The 24,725-nt window shown below is 42.1% G+C and overlaps 1 protein-coding gene across 5 annotated transcripts in view; it reads right to left on the reverse strand.

Moving 5' to 3' along the window:
- Window positions 1-24,725, reverse strand: part of ENTREP2 (endosomal transmembrane epsin interactor 2) — a 385,274-nt gene that overhangs the window by 32,618 nt on the left and 327,931 nt on the right. The gene's annotated exons all lie outside the window — the stretch shown is intronic.

Consider the following 24,725-nt stretch of genomic DNA (forward strand, 5'->3'; position numbering starts at 1 on the left):
CTCTTCTCTCTGTGTTCCTCTCTCTCCAGTTCCTTGGTGGCCAGTTTCATTCTTCCATAAACCTAAGGTACGAATGTTTCCTGAACCTGGCTGTCTAGGTATGCCTCAGGTTCTCTAATTCTCAATAGCATCTCTACTTCCTCTTCCAATCCAATAATCTTTTCTTCCAGCACAGCTACCAACTTGTACTTCATACATAAGAAGTCCCTTCTGGCTTCAGGCGGGGTGGGGGGGTCAGAACCACTGTTCCATTGCTGTCCATCTGGAATCAAACATAGAGCTGAACCTGGAAGGAAAGCCTCTCACACTTCCTCTCTAAATTCCCTCCAAAATTCTCCTGCTAGCTGCCTCTCTTCATGACTCTGAGTGCATAAGGCTTTTGGGTGAATGAATAAATAATACTTTGTTTTCAAGAAGCCTTGTTTGAGTCACTTTAATCAGCCAACATCACATGCTCCCAGAGTAAAAGAGCTCACTGGCATCAAATGCAGTTAACACAGCTGGTAACAATGGGGGCTACACTCCAGAGATCCCGTCTATGAATGTTTGGACTGCATGGTTCCACCCAGAAAGAGGTACAGGAAGCCAGGCCTCTGAGAGGTGCACTCGAGAGGGACTAACAGGGGTCCAAAGCACAGATTGCCTGGTTATTGTGACAGACAGTGGCTGAACCAGTACTCAGCAGTTTAGTGGCAAGTGCAGACAGGGCAAGCTGCATTCAGTACCATTTCAGAAACCCTGAAGCAGCTTCCTAAGAAACCCTTTTGAGGTTTGAACCAATGCTGAGAGCAGGTATCAGCAATGGATAAAGATGAACAGTTGTAGACAAAGACAAACTGCAATCAGCTCCATTTTCAGCAAGCATGGTTAAAATCTTACACAATCTTATTGCTGAAGTCAATGTTAATGGCACATACTCTGAATTTATTGGCCTCGAGAGAAACATGACATGGCTGCTTCTGTCACTGCTCTTATTTGTAATAGTGATCAAAACTTTTACACAATAAAAGAGAAGAAAATACAATACCTTACTAATAAATGCAGGCAGCCCAGAGAACCAAGATGTTTCGCATGTGGGCAATCCCTTGGTGATGTTTGTTTATCCCCTTTACCCCTGTGCTTCATATTATGAAAGACATGAAACTCACAGAAGTTTCAATGTCCACAGGAATTGTGCTTCTAACTCAATTAGATGTTTTTGAAAATCTCACCCAATTTATGCCTAATCCAAAGTATTAGATTTCATTGGACAGAAAACTCCCCAAGACAGCTTGAGGCCAATATTACCTCTCATCCGGGAAAAATATATAATACACATTATGCATCTCTGTTGAAAAGATTTGAAAAAGATACATAAAATTGGATAATCCTTCTCTCCAAGATTATCTTCTTTTTTTAAACACTTGGAATAGAAATCCCTACAAAATTATTAGAAGAGAATCTTCCCCATTTTACATTTTATTTGGAGTAACAAGAGCACTCATTTAAAAAATATATAGGTCAGTATTTCAAAGAGGGCTAGTGATACAAACCTAAGGAGGTATTATTGGGCACCAGAACGCTGGGCCTTGATAGCTTGGTATGATGGGTATAGCAATAAATATTGGAGAACACAGAGCAGAAAATACTTGCTATCACATTTGGGTCAACATTTTCATTTCCAAAACACCCAAAACCTCCCATTTAGTGATTTCCCTGAAAACTTCGGGGCAAAGCAGAAGTGAAAAACAGCCCAGCCTCTTCCCCTCTAACAACAAAATAGATACAATCTGAACTTTCCTCCAGGAGACATTGATTCCACTTCTTAAAAAATGGGGAAAAGTGAGCCTGCAAAGAGTAGGGTAGCTAATTAAAGGGGAAAAATGATAGACCCAGAGACATTACAAGGAACTTTTATTATAACTAAGATACCAATACTTAATTAAATACAGTTAAGATATATGTCAAACCTCCCAAGAAATGGCAGGTTCTAGAAATGACAATGAACTCTAGCAGATCCAAAATCAATTTCAAAACTACATAGTGAACTTATTATACTTGAAATGGATGGCCAATGTAATTACAGGAAGAAATGGGAAAAGGTTCTAGATAAAGAAATTCTCTGAGATCATTGGTCCTTTATTTGGGGTAAAATAGCTCCCTTTTCCAGCTATCTAACAGTAAAAGAAAATCAGTATATTTTGCTAATTCAATGGTATCTCACACCCTCTCATTTAAAGAGAATCTAAACAGTAGGAGTGTGTGCGGAATGAAAGGTACCTTTATGAATATTTGATGGAATGTCTCAAAGCACAGGAATATTTGTCAAGTATTTGCAACCTCATAATGGATCTCAGAGTTCACAGAAAAAAAGACGTGTCCTATCACATAATTGTGCTCACACCATCTAACAGCATGGTGTACTAATACAGAATTTTGGAAGAGGAGTGAGACAGCATATCCTAATAAACTGGCTGGGTACAGTATAGTCTGATAATGGAAATGTTTACAGATGATGTGAGACAAAGGCATAGTTGTTTCTTTCATGCCTAGCTACCATTTCTAGACAATGTAGACATGGTATAGACATAGAATATGTGGATGTGATATATCTTGACTTTAGCAAAGCTTTTGATATGGTCTCCCACAGTATTCTTGCCAGCAAATTAAAAAAGTATGGATTGGATGAATGGACTACAAGGTGGATAGAAAGCTGGCGAGATTGTCAGGCTCAACGGGTAATGATCAACGGCTCGATATCTAGTTGGCAGCCGGTATCAAGCGGAGTCCCCCAGTGGTCGGTCCTTTGGCCAGTTTTGTTCAACATCTTTATCAGTGATCTGGATGATGGGATTAATTTCACCCTCAGCAAGTTCTCAGATGACACTAAACTGGGGGGAGAGGTGATACGATAGAGGGTAGGTCTAGAGTGACCTAGACAAATTGGAGGATTGGGCCAAAAGAAATCTGATGAGGTTCAATAAGGACAAGTGCAGAGTCCTGCATTTTGGAAGGAGGAATCCCATGCACTGCTACAGGCTGGGGACCAACTGGCTAAGCAGCAGTTCTGCAGAAAAGGACCTGGGGATTACAGTGGACGAGAAGCTGGATATGAGTCAGCAGTGTGCCTTCGTGGCATATTGGGCTGCATTAGTAGAAGCATTGCCAGCAGATCTAGGGAAGTGATTATTCCCCTCTATTCGACACTGGTGAGGCCAAGCCTAGAGTATTGTGTCCAGTTTTGGTCCCCCCCACTACAGAAGGGGTGTGGACAAATTGGAGAGAGTTCAGTGGAGGGCAACAAAAATGATTAGGGGGCTGGGGCACATGACTTTGAGGGAACTGGGCTTGTTTAGTCTGCAGAAGAGAAGAGTGAGGGGGGATTTGATAGCAGCCTTCAACTACCTGAAGGGGGGTTCCAAAGAGGATCGAGCTAGGCTGTTCTAAGTGGTGGCATATGACAGAACAAGGAGTAATGGTCTCAAGTTGCAGTGGGGGAGGTTTAGGTTGGATATTAGGAAACACTATTTCACTAGGAGGTGAAGCACTGGAATGGGTTACCTAGAGAGATGGTGGAATTTCCATCCTTAGAGATTTTTAAGGCCTGGCTTGACAAAGTCTTGGCTGGGATGATTTAGTTGGTGCTGGTCCTGCTTTGCGCAGGGGATTAGACTAGATGACCTCCTGAGGTCTCTTCCAACCCTAATATTCTATGATTCTATGTAAAAGATAAAACAAAAGAAATCAAAACACCTGAGGAACAGAGAAATGTTTGTTTTAACAGTAAAACATTCACAGCTTTAGCCTCTGTTCTGGTAATTTATTGAATTGATGAATATGAAACTTCTGCTCCTGTGTCAGCTTTTACTCCAAAAATTGTCATTGTTGTAATGTAATTTGAAGCAGAACTTTTTTTCTTTGAATCCACTCAAAGTCCGCCAAATGTAAGTACCACCTTCCCCCACACTACCACTGCAATGACCAATTTTGGAAAGAAACTGATGGAAGAATAAAGAGATTAGGATTGACAATAAGAAATAAACTTGAAAGGAAAATGAGTTTTGCAGCCTCATTGTTATTCTCTGAACATTGTCCCTGTAGTCCTAGAGGACTGAATATTAAAAGTAAAAAGTATCCATTAATTCCACAAAGAGTCATGCTCTGCACTGGAAAATGACAACATAATGCCTATTGCCGCGGGTTGTAAATTTGCAAAGGTCTTCGCTGGTTTCTAATGCTTGGACATTGGCAGCGTAGATTTCTCATCCTTCATGGCAAACAGACTTTGAACACATCTGCACTTTTAGAAAATCTTAACATCTTCTGTCCTGCTGGTGAAAGGGAGCACTTACAATGTTAGTTTATCTAATTCCCCAACTGGTGACATCTGCTAATGATGCCATAGCTAATCACAATGAATTTCTGTCCTCATTTTGGCCACGAGCCGTGCACTCATAACTACAACAGATGTTTCTGCATTTTGGGCAGAAGCAGCATACTGTCATACTTAATTCTTTCCTCTTGAGTGGAATACTGACAAGCCAATAATAAGAAAAGTGATCATCCACATCAGAAGTAAAGCTGAATCTACCAAAATTATAGGCCCTCACTTTCAAAATTAGGGCTGCACAATACTGTGGCACAAAAATGTGCATTACTAACTAGCACGTGAAATTATTATTATTTCTTGTTAATTTATGGGAGTGCTCACTATGTGTTAGGCACTTTCCAAACCCTCAAGGACGGCCCATACTATAAGGAGTTTATAAACTAAGTAACTATGTGTGTGCAAAATAGTCAATGAATGTGAATTGCCAGATGTGTAATCTGACATCTGGCCCCAGATTTCCTAAAATAGGACCATCAAATCCTAAATCCTGGACCCTAAATCCATATTCAGGCACCACTCCCACTGGTCAATAGGTACTGCTGAGTGCTCAGCATTTTCTGAAGTCAGAAGGTACATAAAGATTATTACTATTTATATTATTGTAGCACGGAGGTCACAAGTGGGATCAGGGTCCATTGCGCTATACACAAAACACACAGTAAGAGACAGACCAAAATTTTCAAGAATGGGACTCTAATGTTACACTCTTAAATCCATGTTTAAATACCCAAAGGTGGTATTTTCAAAAGCTCCCAATTCATTTTTGCACTCTTGAAAACCCACACTTAAGTGACTAAATATGATCTTGAAAAATTCGGTCATAGTCCCTGGCCCAAAAAACTTGCAATCTAAACAGACAAGGCAAAGGGTTAGGGTTGCAGGTGTCCGGTTTTTGACCAGAACGCCTGCTTGCAAAGGGACCCTGGTGGCTCCAGTCAGCACTGCTGACTGGGCCATTAAAAGTCTGGTTGGTAGCGCAGCAGGGTTAAGGCAGGCTCCCTGCCTGCCGTGGCTCCTGGAAGCAGCGGCATGTCCCACCTTCGGCTTCTACGTGTAGGGGCAGCCAGGGGGCTCTGCATGCTGCCCCCTCCCCAAGCGCTGGCTCTGCAGCTCCCATTGGCCGGGAACTACAGACAACAGGAGCTGCAGAGGCGGCGACTGCAGATGGGGTGGTACGCAGAGCTGCCTGGACAAGCTTCCATGTGGGAGAGGGAGACATGTCTGGAGAGACATGTCTCTGCTTCTGCGAGCTGCCTGAGGTAAGCGTCACCTGGAGCCTGAACCTCCTCCCGCACCCCAAACCCAGCCCTGATCTCCCTTCCGCCCTCCAAACCCCTTGGTCCCAGCCAGAAGCACCCTCCTGCAACCCAAGCCCCCCATCGCCAGCCAAGAGCCCAAACCCCCAGCCAGAGGCCTCATCTCCCACTGTGACCCAACCCCCACCCCAGCTCTGATCCCCCTCCTGCCATCCGAACCCCTCAGCCACAGAGCACCCTCCTTCACCGAAACCCCTCAGCCCCAGCCCCACCCCAGAATCTGCACCCTAAGCCAGAGCCCTCACACCCCCTGCACCCCAGCCCATAGCCCCCTCCTGCACTCTGACCCCCTCATTCCTGACCCCACCCCGGAACCTGCACCCCCTCCCCTGACCCACTCCCACACCCTAACTCCCTGCCTCAGCCCAGAGTCCCCTCCTGCACCCCAAACCCCTCATCCCTGGTTTCTAGTCTAGTACCCTATCCATTACACCACAGTGCCTCCCAATGGATTTAATTTATGGATATGGATTTAGGACCCTAATTTTCAGCACTTATTTTTGAAAAGCAGGACTTTGATCAATTACACATGCGCCAGGCTACAGTGGTTCTCAACCTATTTACCATTATGGCCAGCATATACAGCTCTCTATGTGTTGTATGGGCTGTATCCATACTGTATATAATACCTGTACAACACTTAACATCACTGAAAGTCATTTAAAAACTAGCCCAAGCCATTTATTGAAATAAAGGGTTTTTTCTGTTAACACATTGGACTATACAGATGTGGCTGAGTGGGTGTGCATGTGTATGAGAATGAGCGAGTGTATATAGGTGAAAGTTGTGTGAAATGGACAGGAAGTGTGTGTGTGTGAGTGAGAGAGAGAGAGAGCGAGAGCGCACCAGTGTGTGAGAGTTATGGGAGACAGACAGTACCCATGATATATAATACTTGGGGGGGGAGGGGGTTGAATAAACCGGTTTCTGTACAATAGCTGGGATTGTCCTGGGCTGTTGAACCCTGCAAGATAATTGTGAATCCCTGAGCTCAGTGCTTAAAGTAGACTGGAAAAAGCATGTGTGTATGTTGGGGGAGGGGTCTATGATAATCCCAGATGAAATAAATGTTCATGCACTTGGAGGGCAGCACTCTCAGGGCACCCCTCAGTGACCCGACTCCATTTTTAATTCTTTTTTGCCAGGACTGTGACCCCTTGTGACTCTGCACACTTTAAGCCTTGCCTGAGCTGGGCCCACAAACAGCTGCAGCGTCAGCAGTGTGTCTTCATCTGAGCTGCTGTTCTGTAATGCAGGGGGCAGCGTACATGGCGTGTGGCACACAGCAGCTCTGTGCCCTGGGTGCCTCTCACCTCGTCTGAGGCGAGGACAGAGCCCTGTAATGGATAGGGTACTAGACTAGAAACTGGAGGCTGCCCAGTTGCTGTCTCTGTGCGTGAGTGAGTGGACACTGACCTCTGTCTGGTGAAAGTGACTATAGAGGTGATGCAGCTGGGCTCGAGGGGGCTGCTCAGGGCCCCACTCAGTGCAGGGGGTACCAGGAGCATGCACTCAGCCCTACGTGGGGCTCAACACTGGGGCACTGTCCCGGCCAGAGAGGGTCACTGCTGAGGATGGCATTAGGGCCCTGCAGCAGAGATTGCATGGGGTGTGTGTGTGAGGGCTCCCCCCCACCCTGCCTGCTGTAGCTGCCCAGTTGGGCACATGTCCCTCCATGCCTGCTCCCAGACAGTCAGGGGCCAGGTTGATCCCTGGGGTGGGGGACAGTAGTTGGGAAGCCACCTATAGGATAAGTTTCCACCCTGCACCAGCTCTCCCCGCAGAGATGGGACTTACAGGGCAGCCTCGGAGCTCGCAAAAACCAGGAGAGGGATGGCGTGGGGGACGCAATGTCCCCCACAGTATGCCCATGCCTTGTGTGGTTGATGACCCTGCGCATCCCCCTGCCTGTGGCAACCAAACTTTTGGCATCCAGTCAGTAGATCTGATGGACGCTGTCAGGTTGCCTTTTCGACCAGGCTTTCCAGTCGAAAACCAGACATCTGGCAACTCTATGTGTCCGTGCAGCACGGAGAGGGAGGAAGCAGCTAACGGCTAGCTGAGCTCCTCCCCTGCCCTGCTGGCAAGGGGCGCTCCAGCAGGGCTCCATGACACTTCTCCTCAGCTGGCCTTGTTCCTGCTGGGACCAGGAATGAGATGCGGCAAACTTTTTGTAGCACACAGCTGGGAGGCAGCTGTGTGCTAATTGGGCCCCAAGTGGCCTGCAGGTTGAGAACCACTGAGCCAGGATAATTGCGACAGCAGCTGTGATGGGGATATATGAGATGTTAGTTATACTGAATAAGATTTAATATTTATTTGTATTAAGTCTTCGAAAAAAATTACAAATAAGCATTTCTTCCCAAGGCATATTACAGGAGTCAAATACTACTTTCGGTACAAGAGTCTATATACAAGGGACAGACTCAATCCCTGCTAAAGAAACTCCACAGAAGAGAACAAGAGATACTCATAATAAAAACAAACAAAAAAAAAAACCCGCAAGCCCCATTATGCACAGGTATTTCTGTGCAGTTTACATATTTACAAATTTTTACAAATATTAAGGGCCTTGTTCCTGCAAACACTTATGCATGTACAAGTAAATTATTTAAGTGAAGTTAATGGGGCTGCTCAAGTGAGTATAGTTATGCATGAAATAGGTGTTTGCAAGATCTGGGCTTAAATGTATAAACCTTTCTATTTTGAAGTAACCAAAACTATTTTCAAATCTGCAAAGGGACTAATTTTTAACTAACTTCAAATTCATAACTATTTAATGGAATTACCTGACATCGATGGAGGACACTCTAATCCTAAAGGTAACGGCTTCAGTTTTCAGCTGGCAATTTTACTCTGCCCTAATTGAGGGAAGGGTTTGAAATTGATCTTATAACCAACCCTGACTGGTGACATTAAGACACCTTAATGAACAGATGACTGTCTTTCCATAACAATAATGGAAAACTGCTAATCAGTCAAAACAACACACTGGTTCAGTCATAATGAAACATTGCTTTCCTGTGGTGCTTTAAAGATATAATAATAGTTATTGTGGAGTAGGACTCAGAAATATTTAAAGACTTGCATAATTACAAGACTATCACGTTGAAGATACTTTCACGCAATACAACAGACCAAAGAACTACAAAAAATACTATAGTATAGCCTTCTGATGCACAAAGTAACAATGCCCTCTTTGCTTAGACACCTCTTTCTTCCTATATCAGAATGCAAAATTTTGACATTTAAAAACTCTATTGGCTTAGTATTTACAATTTATGGTTACAGTGTGGAAACCCAGCATTGTAAATACTTGTCCATACAGTAGTTAACCTTTCCTTTATCATACACGCTTAAGAAATTGACTAGCATTAGGCCTCAATGCACAAAGTCACAAGTTCATTGCTGTTCCATAAATGTTTAATTAGATACCTTTCTGAAAGCTGTAACCTCTACAAAAGGTTAGTAACTGCCGTGACAGCTTTAGTGGATTTATACTACGAGAGAAGGTTTGTGCAGTACATACAATTAAAGTGGAATATTTTCTTAATCTTCGTAATGTAATATAATGTAATGTGGCACTAAAATACACTATAGGACCACAGCAGGTGCTTAAATGAAATAATAGCAGCACTAGCTAAAGAAAGAGATGACACTAAAATAGAATAGTATTTTTACAGTGGCAAAATTATTCTTTTTATATAGTGAAATGAAAATTGAGTTTATTTTGGGCTTTAAAAGTAAAAGACTACAAAAAGAAAATTCTAATTTCTTTCTGACCTGTTTTTGTTCTTCCCAAAAGAGAACTCTGATTTTCCTTGTGTTTCTAAGAGTAAACAACAGGGATCATTCATCCAACAGATGCCAAACTACTTTACAAAAGTCTCTAAATAATTATGCAACCTATATGTGCTGTATAGAGGAATTACTTTGCCCACTGCCTCAGCACTGCCACCTATGAGGCAAAATACAGTAACGTTTAACAACCTCTAGCAACACTACACAGCAGTCCAGTGAGAAAGAACACTTCATTCAATAAAAGGAGACTGGAAATTTAGGTAAGTATAATGTAGTTACTGAAATTAGAATTTGGCCAGGACAGTGGGGTTAAAAGCCTAGGCATTGAACTGACTAACAGCATTAAGGGCATACTGTACAGTTTCTAATAATCAAGACGACAGATTTGGTGTGGACAAAAGGAACGTGTGGACAAAAGGAACGTGACTTTCATCCCACCACACTATCAATGAACTTTATTTCTATGTGGACTGATTTCTCGGTGTTAGATCTCTTCAGAAGAGGTCACTAGTTATCCCACTTTTAACAGCCAACACTTACAGCTTTCTATGCACCATATGCCTAGAAATCTTGCACCATAGAAAACTTTATACATCCAATTAATAAAATTTTCCATGAACACGAATAGGAAACACATGCCATTGAAAATACAAATTAGTAAAGAGGTCTCAGAATAGAAAGCTTTCTTTGTTTGGTACTTTAAATTGTCTATTCCAAACCAATTTCAGTTCTAGTTTCTCCTTAGGGAGGAAAATTCTGCTTTCTTTTACAGTGGTGTAAATCTAAAGAAGCCCACTGAAGGAACTAATCTGGATTTTTCACCACTGTAATTGAAATCAGAAAGTGGCCCTATATATTTCTCAAACACACACACACACACAAAATTAGTTTACTGTAAAGCTCATATTAAACAATAGAACCCTCATATAAAACAGACAAGTACATTACAATTAAAAAAACAGTTAAAACTATGACATTTTGAACTGAGGTAATTTATATATTCTGTGACCCTAATTGTTCATGAAGTTTCCCAACAAGGGAGAGAAGAAAATGCATGTTTTCATTTCAACAACCTTAACTGACTCACAAGACTATTTATTTATGCACTAACCAAGCACTGTATCTTGCACCAACTGAAATTAAAGTGTTCTATGCTATTGACTGCAGCAGCATGTTCAAGATCACAGCCTAGAGTGGTATGACTGTACTACATAAAAGTTGAATGCAAGTGCATGATAAAAATTTGTTATGCAATTTGCTATATTCAATTAGGTAATGCAAAGAGTTTGTTCAGTTAACCTCACAAGACACACACACTGAATTATAATGGCTGATGACAACAGTAATTAAATGCTACAGTTTGTGAATCATCATTAACTTATTTCCCTTACACAATAAGGGATTGTTTCAGATACCATATAAGTTACACGATGAACTGTTAATAACGGTGATGGTGATAAAGGGTGAATACACAATGATGATAACATTGGTTTTATGAGTGATAATATATCAATGTTCTAGGAGTTGAAGAAAGTCTGGAGTAGATGCAATTAACACTTTAGCATGGTTACAATCAATTTCCAATGTTATTTTGCCTATAATGCAGTAGCCATTCATTAATCAAGATGTAAATTTAAAGCTGCCTTAAGATACAAATAAAATCTCTTTCGTACTGACAGCCTGGTCATTAATGGACATATCTTCAAATTACAGAATTTTCACATCATTTGACTTGATTAGCATTTCTGTGCAAAAGGTGCTTTTACATAGGAAAGCATTAGCTTCTGTGATGACCCCTAGCCCAGGATACAGTCTTAAATTGGCCACAGTGGTGAAAGTGGTGGAAAAATGTAATTTTAACCTATAACCATGTTACGTAAAATTGCTGTTGAAAGGACACACAGAATCTAAGGAATACTTTCAAATGAGTTTGTCTTGAACCCAAAGAACTGTTGAGTAGGGTTTTTTTTACAATTTCTAGTGAGGTGACAAGTGTTTTAACAACAGACTCAAACGTTTTCAAGTCAAAAACAATGAGGAGTCCTGTGGCACCTTAAAGACTAACAAGTTTATTTGGGCATAAGCTTTCATGTGTAAAAATCCCACTGTGGGGAGTGCACAGACACATGGGGACAGGGCAGATATGCCTGACTAAATGAGAGAGGCAAGCGGTCAGTTGGAGTCTGCATGAAGGAGGTTCCCCAACTCCCTAACAATCCCTCCTCCCACAAAAAACCCTATTCCATACTTCTTCCACCCACACCCAACAACCCTCCAGGTTCACTCCCGGGCTTCTTCCCAGCAATTACTTCCCTCTCCCTCAACTCCTCCATTACCTCTCACTCCCACAAGCCTTTGCACTGCTTCTGAAGGGTGTGGGAAATATGTCTCTGTATTGTAGTTTAAATGAGTTATTACTCAAAGTTTTGCATTCATATGCCTAGTAAGCAATCTATTTCCTGAATCTTTTTTGTTGTCTGTATTATTACAAACATATTTACTGACAGGTATTTTGAAATAAATTACCAAAATAATTGAAACTGGATTATATTTTGTTATTTTGAGAAATAAAATATGAAACATTTTAAAATATTGTGCACAGAATGTTTAATGTTTTGGTGCAGAATTCCCCCAGGAATAGAAAGAGGAGAGAGGGGGGAATGTGCCAGTATCCAAACTGACTACACTGAAACAGGAGCAACCTAGAAAAATATTCTTCCAAGCCCAGAGAGTAAAACTGGAGTTCCAGAGTGGCTAATTTGATCTTGTGCCATATGCTGTGCCTGTTCCTGAACTGCAAACATCAGAAACAAAAGCTGCACTTTCTTATTTTTTGCTATTCTTGTCTCTCTCCTTTTGCGAGCATTTCTCTTGTTAAACAGAATTGAATTTTAACAGCACAATCCAAGAACCACCACCTAAAATTGGCTCACTATTTTTTCCCTCCAGAAGTGCCTGTTGAGAGACTCTCCACAAGGCCTTATCCCTTTAAAAGACTCTATATAAATATACTAGAGAACAGAAAATCAGGGCAATTATTAAACAAAAAGTTAGAGAGACAAGGTGGGTAAGGTAATATCCTTATTGGACCAACGACTGTTGGTGAGAGAACCAAGCTTTCAAGCTTACACAGAGCTTTTCTTCAGGTCTGGGAAACAGAGCGTCACAGCTACAGAGAAAGTTAACATATTTTCTTTTAATTTAGTTTGCAATTAGGAAATGCTTTTTTTTGTTTGTTTGATGGTATACAGTAAGCAAAACCTGGTCCTTGGCAACAAAATCCAAAACCCAAGATTACTGTTATGCCAGTACAAAAGTAAAGAAAAGCGGAATATAAAATTACAACATACTAAAAATACTAGCCAATCTTCCCAACAAATCTGCGGGTGAGAAATTAATACCATTAGCAGAGTTGTGTGTGGCACTCTCACCAAAGGTCTGTTTGTTCTATTGCTGGTTCTTAATAGTGCTATTATTCCTTTATTAGTTACACAAACATCAATTATTTTTACAAAATCATAGCTAATAAGTGATAAGAGACTGATGGGTGCAAGTTCTGAGTGGAACACCTGCCAGGCAATGACGCTGAGAGAGATTTGGGAGGTTTTAAAAAACTTCTACAATGTTAACTTATTAATGTGGAGTGTGACAATCATGACAACAGCAAATAATGTATACAATTCAATCTTGAATATTTAAACTTCATTTATCTTGAGTTCTCTGGTGTACAATAGGGTCATGTCCTCTGATGTCTATTTATTATATTGAAAATTCCCTAGATTACCAAATGTCCATCATGAGATTTGATTAATCAAAGTTGTTCTTTAATATTATCCCAACAGAAAGATACGTTAGTGAATCTTTGAAGACACTCATACAAGAATATATGGCAACATTTTAAGGGGTAATTTTTCAGAAGTGTGTTAGAATTTAGCCAAGTAACAAGTGAATAAATACCCTGTAAACTGTATCCTGAAATGCCTTAATTAAACATAAAATTTACATTTAAATAAGCATAAAATCATAACCTATTACATCCAATTGGCTGAGCTTGTGAGGCCTTACACAGAACTCAATGGTATTAATCTATTTGTCTGTATTTATGTAATGCAATAATGACGGAATGTCACATCTGATCAATTTCAAAATTTAAGGGAATGTTCTAGAAATGAATGGACTATTGATTTTGGGGGAAAATCAGGGCATTGCAAGTAGGGAAATGAGGGACAAACAAAGTCATTTTCATTTGTCGATAGCACCCATTTTCGGCTATCAGAAGAACGATAACCCTGCTCATCCTCCTAATAGAGTTTAATATGTTGACCCCCTAAATGCCTTATCTCTCCAACACACAGAGTAGAAATAATTGCACTCCCTCTGGGAGCCATGGGGTGGATGCTCATCCAGAAGGGGAGAAAAGCAGGCTTCCTTTCTCCCTCCTAATGTCCTGCCTCCTCAAAGCCTGTTCCATGGTGGGAGAGAGAGGAAACCAGCTGTTCATTCCTCCCATCCAATCCAGGGGGAAGAAAGGTACATTTGGGGAAAGGAGACATAGAACCCTTGGCATGGGGGAGGAGAATGCAATCAGGAGAACAGAGCCCCTGGTCTGGTGGGGAGGATATGGCGAACAGGAATGGGGAGAAACAGAATCCTGGCCTAATAGGTAGCATGGGTGGCCCTGCTGTGAAGATGTGACACCAAGCACACCTGGATAACATGATAATAAGATGTGGCATACTCAGATAATGGGGAGTTGTCACCCTGCCTTGTTTAGCAGGTGATGGAAGGTCCAATTGTTTAGCCTCGTGCAATACCAAGACTTTGAATGGGAAACCACCAAAAGCAACTGCAAACAATCAAAACCACAAGGAGGTTTAAAAAAGGAAACAAAACGCTGTTTTCAGTATAAGACAGAGGAGAGAGATGTATTCTGGATCCATTCACTGGGGAAAACCTTTGTGGAGCAAGGATGTTTTCATGAATGTTTGGACCTCATTCTTGGGAAACCAGCCAACTCTGCAACAGGCCGAACTTTGTGAGGAAACCCTACTCCATTTAATAAGTATGATAACTATTAAAAACAGTTGACCCAGGTTCACATTTTGTGATTTTGTTTTGTATTACAGACATTTGTTCCCACCATTCTCTCTCGTTTCTAGTTAAATCTTTATTTTTTCTTAAATAAATGTATTTTGAAGTGCACACAAGTGCTGTGTGGTTTAAGGTAAAGGTAGTAAACTGGGGTACACTGCCCCTTCGGGAGCAGAGGATCTGGGATTTCTGTGAGTAGCCAGTTTCTGGGGCTGGATATCACAGGGGAATGATTCAAAGGGACTCAGGGATTGGGGTGCCTCTATTGTTAACCTGCAAGGAGAAGTTAGGGTTGGCATAGCCTTGAGCGGCTGAAAGGCTGGTGGTGTCAGGGAGTTGATAATCTGCCAGGCAAATGCAAGAATCCCTCACTCTGAAAGCAGGCAGTAACAAGGCAACTCACTGTCCCGGGTCCCCTGAGAACTGTCACGGGGGAGAAGGGAATGGGGGAACAGATAGCCTCTGGCTTAAGGGAGAATGGGGGACTCTAGTATGAGGGGAAGAGGGGGACACACAAAGAATCCCTATTGGGGCGAAATTGGGGAACCCTGGGTTGGGAGGAATGGGCGTGAACAGAGAGCCCCTCCCATGGAGGGGGGGAAGGTGGGAAAGTGGGGAATGGGGGCAGACGGAGCCCCTAGCAATGAGGGTAGAATGGGGAACATGAGTAATGGGAGGCATACAGAACCCCTAGTGGCAGGAGATTGAGGACCCTGGTGTGGGGGAAAAGGGCAAGAGGGTACACAAAGCCCTGTCATGTGGGCAGACTAGGGGAATGGCGGCGTAGATGAAAATCGGGGAATGGGGACACACAAACTCTGCCATGGTGGGGGAGAAAGGGGACTCTGGACTGGGAGACTCTCAGAATACCTGGCAGGGGGAGTTGCAGGGAGTTGTTGAAACAGACAGTATGCATCCGATGAAGTGAGCTGTAGCTCACGAAAGCTTATTCTCAAATAAACTGTTTAGTCTCTAAGGTGCCACAAGTACTCCTTTTCTTTTTGCGAATACAGACTAACAAGACAGGAATGGGAGCTAGTGGGGATGATGAATGAATGCAAGGAGCCACTGGTGTAACAAACCTGGCCTACAGAAACTGTGAAGCGTGAGACACCCCCCCGCTCCATGTGTATATTTGAGATATAAAGCATTACAGAACATATGCTGTACATACATACATACTGTTGTGGAGGATGTTAACTACATGTGTCTACGGACTTTAACAGGAGCTGTGGAGGTAAATCCTTGTAAACTGCTTTGAAAATGTAAGGGTTAGGTATTGTTCTAGTGCATTTATTTTAATTAAGCTGATAATAAATCAAGCAACACAATATACTATAATTAGGCAAACTTATTTTTAGGTTTTATTAGGTTCAAAAAATCAAGTGAAATAACAGAAATATACAGGATTTCTTGGGTTAAAAATACTGGGCCTATTGATGCAGTTGAAAGCCTTTTTGTTTGGAATCCAACACATAGCATTGAAAACTGAGTCAGTGATACAGCATCAAACAGACAAGGTCATGCTGAAGGTAGCCATGTGCAGAATTTTAGAATTGTTTTAAAAAAGGGGTTAATCCTAATCAAAGGCCAAGGTTCTGGTACATTTATTCCTTGATTATTATTATTTACTATATGAATTTTGCTAGCATCAAGAGGCCCCAATCAAGAACTGGGCCTCATGCTGTTAGCCTCTGTATCACAAGTAATGGAAGGATGATCTCTGCCCTAAAGGTTTATATGCAGCTTCCTGCAGAGCAAGGTACTACTTTAGATGACAAAGAGAATCAAAATCTGTCCCTAAGAAATTTGAATTTGGAGAGAGGATTATTTTAAAATAGTTGGGGGATAATGCAAAAAACAGAGCTCTAAATGTAATTTAAAATATACAGTTTAAACATTGCTTACAAGTAAGTAACAGCACTGAACAGACAGGTGGTGTTTGAACATCACCCAAAATCAATTATGAGACTATCATAAGCAAATGTAAAATTAAATGAAAAAAGTGACATTTGAAAAGAGCACATATAAAAAGCAAGGAGACCCTAGTTTGCGATAAGCAATACCAGATTAGAAAAAAAATATCAAGAAGGTGGTACTGTTAGACTCCAAGCAATGAATAACAGAGGCAAGTGTAATCACCATGCATTTCGTCAAGGTCTTTGACTTCACATGCTTATTCTTGCTATACATATGGGAACAAATGAAAAGCTTAAACTTTATGGTCAAAGAAGTTAATTGAGTTTAGGATTATTTGTGATCAGTTTCCTTGCCTAGACAGTTAAAAAAAAAAGAAGAAGTCTCTGTGAGGACAACTGGAAACATTTATTTATGCTCATATTGATGAACTCCTGTGGAGCTGCCAGTTCAGTTTTATACCTTTAGGTATAGATGGCAGAATTGTTTATTGTGATTCAAAAATCTATGGGTTTTAAACTTGTGATTCCAAGGAGGGAGCTGTTAGCAGAAAACTAGAACTAATAGGTTTTCCTTAAGGCTTGAAAGTACAGGTTTGGTTTTTTTAACAACTAAGGATCTTCAAATTCACAGGCAAATTTACCCTAAAAGTTGGTACAAATATGTAGCATTTCTGGACAACTCATCCAAGATCAGTTCATCAAATGTACATAATATAAATGTCTAAATGCAATAAAATACAGTGAGTTTCAACATGTTCATCTGGATAACTATTGTATGCACAAGCCATAAAGAAAGAAGAAGATTAATGAAGCATAGCTGCAGATTTGTTAAGCTCTGTGTTGCTAAGCAAGAGAACACCTATAGCATATGGGAATTACATCATCCACAGGGAAAATTGGATACTACAACAGAATTATATAATGTGATTTAAAAAGCTACCATCATTATCAACAGCTATTATCCAAAGCCCACTATGGAATCCTGATAACAAATAATAAGTTCTTTCCATCTGGCTAACTTTTGGGGCAAGGAACACACTAATGCAGAATAGAAAATCACAGAAGAGACAGATTGGACCATATAGTTTATTATAAAAAGAAAAGGAGTACTTGTGGCACCTTAGAGACTAACTAAGGTGCCACAAGTACTCCTTTTCTTTTTGCGAATACAGACTAAAACGGCTGTTCCTCTGAAACCCATAGTTTATTATGTATAGTTTATATCAGTGCAGGATTGTTCCCTGCAGCCTGATTATGGATGGTAATGAAGTAGTATATTTTATTGGCACAGGAGGAGGATCTATCTATTCTACTGAGTAATAACAGAGCACTGAGTGAAATATGTTATAATATTTAAATCATTTTAATCTACAACTGCAAGCATTTCCCCATGTTACTATCTTAACACTGCCAAGGTGAAACCCTCCTGTCACAAGATGGCAACAGAGATGTGTTGTGCTTTAGTGAGGAGGAAGAAGCAGCAGAAACAGGGAACATTAACTTGTAAGCAAGGAAGTGAATCAGACTGGGGAGCCTACCGAGGAAAGAAGAGAAACAAACTTGGTTAAAAGTTTTTGTGTGAATAAGACCCAGTTTTTGTGGGGTTAGGACAGTGAAAAGCAAAGAAAACCTCTGGGCCAGATGTGCAGCTAATGTAAGAAAGTGTAACTTCAGCGTAACTAGGCTGGTTTACATTAGCTGAGGATCTGGCCCCAGAAAGCTGAAGGAAAGGAAGAGAGGGAAAAATATCAGGATTAAATAGGAAAAAATATGGATACCTTGAGGAGAGGAAAGATAGGCTCTTCAGGACCTCTTGTCTCTGAAAGCAAGAAAAATAGAAGAAGGATATCTAAGGCCACGAGAAGGAAGAAATATGGGACAGCTAGAAAGCATGTAGAATTGGAAGATAAATATAAGGGAAGAGACAAAACAGAAAAAAGGTGCAGAACAGAAGATGAGTAAAAGAGACTCAAAATGGAGAATCAGAGAGAGAACAAAGAAAAAGAGAAAAGGAAAGTGGGAAAAGGGAGAGAAAAATATATACATTTCCAAGGCTAACTCATTTTATTTCCTACTCAGGTTCCTATCTTTTTTGTACATGCGTTTCAGAAAAGGGGATCAGAAAGAAAAAGTATTGATTGTGGTTCAGAGACTAGGGAAATGAATAATCTTCAGGCTCATCATGGCCATCGGGAAAAGAAGAGCAATCAAGCACTTTAATATTCCAGTGGGAACATTGTCATCTGTATGTGTTTGTTCCAGAGAAATGTGCTGCTAAATGACATAAAACAATCATGAGTTAAACTTCTCTGAATATTCATGACTACATTCCTGGGTGCATGACATTATTGTTATGCTAGACAGACTGATCTTATCAGGTCTGAGCATCAGTTATTCTCCCGTTCATTATTGAAAGGTGAGAAAACTCCTTTGTGATCAGGACCTTTAGTTATCAGGCATCTTGCAGCTGAGATCAGTGAAGGAAAAAAACAGACCGATGGTTCTGTACAAAATACACCATATAATAAAAGTCTTCTCATGATTAATATTTTACACACATTGTCTCATGTGCTGAAATGAGAGAACTCTTTCTCAATGCTGTTTATGACATGAAAGAAGGATTATGGAACAAGCACTGCATGTCCATTTATAAACACACACATACATATATGCACAACTTATGTTATGCACCAATGAAAAACTGCATTTATTGTGCACGTTTGGAGCCATGACTGCACTGCACCTACTAATAAATATATCCCACCACCACCACTTCACTCTCCCCCACCATTTACCTATGGCTCCACACACACAAAAACTTTTGATCAAGTTTGTAACCAGTTGCTGGCACATTTGACTGTAAAGGTGTTTTGTATCCATATATCACATGATTAAAATGCAGTAAAAATGGCAGCTAACAGTATTTTGCACCAGCCAGTGGCCTACACTGGCACATGGTTGTCTTTCTGTAACCAGTTCAAACTCAGTTATTTTTTCCAGCTTATACGGGACTTTTAAACTATGCCTGTGTAACTAGCTGTGCCAGTCCTTCCTTCTAACTCTGTGCAGCATACCACAGTGTATGACTGCTGTCATATATATAAAGGGAAGGGTAAACCCCTTTAAAATCCCTCCTGGCCAGAGGAAAAATCCTCTCACCTGTAAAGGGTTAAGTAGCTAAAGGTAACCTCACTGGCACCTGACCAAAATGACCAGTGAGGAGACAAGATACTTTCAAAAGCTGGGAGTGTTGGATCATATTAAAGAAGTTCTGTATTAAAATCACAAATGAGTTTGATTCCCCATAGTTTAAATTCCAGGGTATTACTAATTAAGAAGTCTCTTGGTTTTTGGTACTGTTTCTCTCCCTCTATGTGTGAAACTTGCAAGCTGCTAATTGTGTTAGTACTTTCTAAGACAGAGTCTGTTCTCAAAGCAATTCACAGAGAGAGAGACTCAAAGCAATACTCTAACAACAGAAACAACACCCAGAGACTCCCCACCCTTTTGTTGTATTAACAATTGTGATTAAAATAGAGATAGAGGATGTATGTGGATGGATGCTTGGTGTGGATAATAACTGAATGATCAGGGAGGTGCCAGCCTAAGAATCCAGTGTCCACCGGCTGAAGAAGGCGTCAAGTGGAAATAACCAGAGGACCCCCCGGAGGGCAGACTGGAATCCACCCAACAGCCTCAAGAATGGGAGAACCAAAGAACAAGATAACATCTTGGAGCCGTCAGGAATGTGCTATCTGCTGATTGATTCAGCAACAGCATGATGAAGCAATTCCCATAGACTGGCATAGGAAGAAATTCCTATAAAAATAGACTCTAAAAAGTGAGAACTTTGGGGGGGTCTGATTCTGCAAACCAACTTCCAGGAGCATCAGATGAGCATCTGACAAGGCCCTGCTCCCTCCTCATGTCCAGGCCACCTGGCCAGTGGCTTCGCATGAGCAACTCTAAGGCTGGTAACTATGATAACAACCTTGCAGAACCTGTGTGTGTGTGTGTGTTTGTATGAATGAATGTGTGAATAAATATGAGATTGAATGGAATGTTATAACTAGAACTAACTGCTTACTATGATTCTTTCTGTATTCACAATAAATGTGGTATTTTGCCTTTTTCCCTTTAATAAGATCCTGCTGGTTTTTATTTTATTGGTATAACAGGAGGAGGGAGAGAAACAAAGGGTCTGTGTCTGTCCGTACGCTGCTTTTGCCAGGGATAGAACAGGAATGGAGTCTTAGAACTTTTAGTAAGTAATCTAGCTCGGTATGCGTTAGATTATGATTTCTTTAAATGGCTGAGAAAAGAACTGTGCTGAATAGAATGACTATTTCTGTCTGTGTGTCTTTTTTGTAACTTAAGGTTTTGCCTAGAGGGATTCTCTATGTTTTGAATCTAATTACCCTGTAAGGTATCTACCATCCTGATTTTACAGAGGTGATTCCTTTACTTCTATTTACTTCTATTTCTATTAAAAGTCTTCTTGTAAGAAAACTGAATGCTTTTTCATTGTTCTCAGATCCAAGGGTTTGGGTCTGTGGTCACCTATGCAAATTGGTGAGGATTTTTACCAAACCTTTCCCAGAAAGTGGGGTGCAAGGGTTGGGAGGATTTTGGGGGGAAAGATGTGTCCAAACTACGTTTCCCAGTAAACCCAGTTAGAGTTTGGTGGTGGCAAGTGGATATTCCAAGGACAAAAGATAAAATTAATTTGTACCTTGGGGAAGTTTTAACCTAAGCTGGTAAAAGTAAGTTTAGGAGGTTTTCATGCAGGTCCCCACATCTGTATCCTAGAGTTCAGAGTGGGTGAGGAACCTTGACATGGTGGCAGAGTGGTGGGATTAACCTGAAATCATTTTGAGATCAATTTGAGATTTTTTGAACTAGAAATACAATTTTAAAAAGGAATTTTTTTTTTCTTTGGAGCTGCTGGAAAGCAGCTTGTTTTTTCTCTGCTTTGGGGCCAGAGCAGAGACAAAAGGGGATTATCTTTGTGAATTGCAGGTTTTCTTTGCCTGGAGACAGGGTACTTAACCTCCTACAGGGAAATTCACAGTCTTGGTAAACCAGAAGTTTTTTTTCCCCTAAAAGTAAATAGGGAGGGGGTGTTCTACCCATTTGCCTGGAGACAAAAGTGGCAGGGGCTTTTTTTTAGGATTTTGATTTTTTTTACAAGGAGCACCGGTTTGAAAAGGAAGTTTTTTTCCTTTAGGCTGCTGGTAAGCAGGTTTCCAAGTAGTTGGAGTTTTTTTGCTTTGATTTGGGGCCAGAGCAGAGACAAAGGGAATTGTCTTTTTCTGTAGGCTGACAATCACTATCAGAGAATAGGTATTCTATTCGAGCACAGCAAAATTTTACAGCCAAGTTTTGTTTATTTCTAAACCTCGGGTGTAAAGTTAGTTAAAAACAGAGAGGTTAGGATGACAAAATCCACGGCTCAACAAAAACTGGAATTAGCCAGATTTCAGGCTGAGGAAAAACAAAGGAAACATGAAAGACAGATAGAACTCCTGTGGCTGAAGGAGGAGAAGGAAAAAGAGAGGGAGCATGTGGAGGAGGAGAGGGAAAAAGAGAGGAAGCACGCACTGGAGATGGAGAAGGTAAATGCTCAGCAGAATATACCAACAAACCCTAGCAATCCTTCTCCAGGTACCACTCCCTATCCCAGGAAGTTCCCCACCTACAAGGCAGGCTATGATACTGAGGCCTTCTTAGAAAACTTCGAAAGGGCCTGCCTTGGGTACAACATCTCTACTGACCAATACATGGTAGAGCTGAGGCCGCAGCTCAGTGGACCCTTAGCTGAGGTGGCAGCTGAAATGCCTAAAGAACACACGAACAAGTATGAACTGTTTAAATCCAAGGCGAGAGTCAGAATGGGGATAACACCCGAGCAGTCTCGTCGGAGGTTCAGAGCCCTAAGGTGGAAACCAGACATGTCATTTAACCCACATGCCTACCACATTGTGAAACATTGGGATGCCTGGATATCAGGAGCAAGTATTGAATCTCCAGTAAATTTGCCCTTCCTAGTACAAATGGAACAATTCTTAGAGGGGGTTCCTGAGGAAATAGAAAGATACATCCTAGATGGGAAGCCCAAAACTGTAATCGAGGCAGGAGAGATTGGAGCCAGATGGGTGGAGGTGGCAGAGAAGAAGAAAACTGGTCGCAGTTGGAGCGGAGACCAGAAGGGACCACCCCAGACCACACCCTATTACCGGGGGCTGTCCAAAGCCCCACCTACCTCCCAAAGAACCCTCCAGACACCTTATCATCCCACCACCCCGTTCTCCAGCAACCCACCTCGCCCCAGTGACCCGTCAGCTGGACGATGTTTTAAATGTAACGAGCTGGGGCATGTAAAGGCCAACTGCCCCAAGAACCCCAACAGATTACAGTTCATTGCACCGGAATCACACCAGAGGTCCGCAGGCCCAGATACCTCCCAAATACCCTTGGAGCGGAGGGAAACTGTGAGTGTGGGCGGGAAGAAGGTCACCGCATGGAGGGACACCGGAGCACAAGTGTCAGCTATCCATGCTTCCTTAGTGGACCCCAATTTAATCAACCCAGAGATCCAAGTGACGATTCAACCCTTCAAGTCCAACTGTTTCGATTTGCCTACAGCCAAGTTGCCTGTCCAGTACCAAGGCTGGTCAGGAACGTGGACTTTTGCAGTCTATGATGATTATCCCATCCCCATGCTGTTGGGGGAAGACTTGGCCAATCATGTGAAGCGGGCCAAGAGGGTGAGAATGGTCACCCGTAGCCAGGCTAAACAAGCCGTGAGGCCTAGCTCTGTTCCGAAAACTTCTATCAGGACCCAGTCAGAGGTGATGGACCCGGACCCCAGGCCAATGTCTGCAACAGCAGTAGCGGATCCAGTCTCAGAGACCCAGACGGAACCAGTCCCAGAACCGGAACCAGCAGAACAACCAACACCAGACCCATTGCCAGCACTGAATCCAGTACTTGCAACCTCAACACCAGAGGGCCCCACCGAACCTGAACCGGCAGCAGCCGATATCCCTACACAAGAGGCTTAGCCGGAGCCTGAATCCCAACATAGTGCACCAGCGGAGAGCAAACCCAGTTTCCAGTCAACGGAAACAACCCCATCCCCTCCATCGCTTCCAGAGGGACCAAGCATAGGTCCACAATCCAATGAGGAACTGATGTCTTCAGCATCAAGGGAACAGTTCCAGTCCGAACAGGAAGCAGATCAAAGCCTCCAGAGAGCTTGGACGGTGGCACGGAGCAACCCACCGCCTCTCAGCTCTTCTAATCGATCCAGGTTTGTTGTAGAAAAAGGACTTTTATACAAGGAAACTCTTTCTGGTGGACACCAGGAAGACTGGCATCCTCAGAGACAGTTGGTAGTTCTAACTAAATACCGGGCCAAGCTCTTGAGCTTAGTCCATGATCACCCTAGTGGCCATGCTGGGGCGAACAGGACCAAAGACCGTTTGGGGGGGGTCATTCCACTGGGAGGGAATGGGCAAGGATGTTTCTACCTATGTCCGGTCTTGTGAAGTATGCCAAAGAGTGGGAAAACCCCAAGACCAGGTCAAAGCCCCTCTCCAGCCACTCCCCATCATTGAAGTTCCATTTCAGCGAGTAGCTGTGGATATTCTGGGTCCTTTTCCGAAAAAGACACCCAGAGGAAAGCAGTACATTCTGACTTTCATGGATTTTGCCACCCGACGGCTGGAAGCAGTAGCCCTAAGCAACACCAGGGCTAAAAGTGTGTGCCAGGCACTAGCAGACATTTTTGCCAGGGTAGGTTGGCCCTCCAACATCCTCACAGATGCAAGGACTAATTTCCTGGCAGGAACTATGGAAAACCTTTGGGAAGCTCATGGGGTAAATCACTTGGTTGCCACTCCTTACCACCATCAAACAAATGGCATGGTGGAGAAGTTTAATGGAACTTTGGGGGCCATGATACGTAAATTCGTAAATGAGCACTCCAATGATTGGGACCTAGTGTTGCAGCAGTTGCTCTTTGCCTACAGAGCTGTACCACACCCCAGTTTAGGGTTTTCCCCATTTGAACTTGTATATGGCCGTGAGGTTAAGGGGCCATTACAGTTGGTGAATCAGCAATGGGAGGGATTTACACCTTCTCCAGGAACTAACATTCTGGACTTTGTAACCAACCTACAAAACGTCCCCTGAACCTCTTTAGCCCTTGCTAAAGAAAACTTACAG

The sequence above is a fragment of the Caretta caretta genome, chromosome 10, assembly GCF_965140235.1.
Source record: "Caretta caretta isolate rCarCar2 chromosome 10, rCarCar1.hap1, whole genome shotgun sequence".
NCBI lineage: Eukaryota > Metazoa > Chordata > Testudines > Cheloniidae > Caretta > Caretta caretta.